Source organism: Poecilia reticulata, linkage group LG8 (genome assembly GCF_000633615.1).
Source record: "Poecilia reticulata strain Guanapo linkage group LG8, Guppy_female_1.0+MT, whole genome shotgun sequence".
Taxonomy (NCBI): Eukaryota; Metazoa; Chordata; class Actinopteri; order Cyprinodontiformes; family Poeciliidae; genus Poecilia; species Poecilia reticulata.
Genome location: NC_024338.1, coordinates 27,086,145 through 27,087,523, shown reverse-complemented (window position 1 = coordinate 27,087,523; position 1,379 = coordinate 27,086,145). Strand labels below are relative to the sequence as shown.

The window sequence follows — 1,379 nt, the reverse complement described above, 5'->3', positions numbered from 1 at the left end:
GCCGTGCTGCAGCTAGCATAGCACAGAGCCGTGCTGCAGCTAGCATAGCACAGAGCTGTGCAGATTCAAACTGAATGCTCAGTTTAGTTAGCATAGCTACCAATGATGGCAGATAAACAGTTTTCCTGTAACAAGTTGTTTCTCCACCATTAGCACATTTAGCAGTGAGTGAATGAGGTTGATTGGCAGCACTAAGACCCTCCTCCTGGCTCTGATTGGTTGTTTTTGTCAGAATTGCTCATTACTTTAGATAACAATAGTAGTTCAGGGAGGAGGTGGATCTTTTCTCAGATTATCTGACTCATAGCAAAGCGTCATAACATGGTGACAGATTTAACAAATATGGAGAAAGACTCAAGAAACTAACAGTAGTTGCGCAGGGGGGCAATTTAAGTTCTCGTCATGGAGCCCAAGATTCCTGGCATGGAGATAAACCATTAGTGGTATCCGCACTCTGAGCGGGATCCTAAACAAGGAAACGTCGGTCCGATCCTGACTGACCAAGAAGGACCGCTGCAGCAAACAGGAAGGGGCGGGACAGGAAGGGGCGGGACGGACCGCTGTCAGCCTCTTACCTTATTTAGAAATGGGACCATTGCACTCCGGAAGTGAAGGGGGCGCCATTTCCTATATTATCCGTTTTTACTTTCTTTTGAAATCTGTGATACATTTTCATCTTTAGGAAGGAGTTTCACTCTCAGAATGTATTTGAACTTCAATCTTTTATTTACTTCAGCGCAGCTCACAGCTTTTTAGAAAATCCTGTAGTTTTCGGTGAACTTCTAAATCTGCTGCTTAAATCGCATCTTTTCAGGCCTGCTACTGCCTCTAGCGGCCTGGGGTGGTAACACAACTAATATAATTACGTTACTAAATCAGAATACCACAAAGTCTTTATTATTTATTATTAATTTCGGCATTACTGGAGCAGTAAAAGATCAATTATCTTATAAAACAACATATTTTTTCATTTTCTTAAGGATGTAGAGCTAAATAAATGACAATACTTTTATACATTATAAATATCTATATAAATCAATTATAGGAGAAACAAAGGAAATAAACATGAAAAACATGTTGAACTATAATAAAAATACCATTTGCAATGTATACGTAAGAAATTTAATTGAGCAAAAGTCAAACAAATTAATTAGGTATATAAGAATAACCAGGTTGTTAAACAGATATAAGCAAAATTTCCCAGTTTTGTTTTTACGATGCCATGTATGTTATTCTGAGTCTGCCGTAGCCTCGGGCCCTCAGTGGCTCCTGGTTAGCCTGTTCGTTAGCATGCTCAGATGCTCGTGGTTAGCCTGTTTGTTAGCATGCTCAGATGCTCGTGGTTAGCCTGTTCGTTAGCATGTTCAGATGCTAGTGGT

At 40.1% G+C, this 1,379-nt stretch overlaps 1 protein-coding gene across 4 annotated transcripts in view; it reads left to right on the top strand.

Moving 5' to 3' along the window:
• LOC103469478 (uncharacterized) overlaps positions 1-1,379 on the top strand; it is a 17,210-nt gene that overhangs the window by 13,788 nt on the left and 2,043 nt on the right. The window lies entirely within an intron of this gene.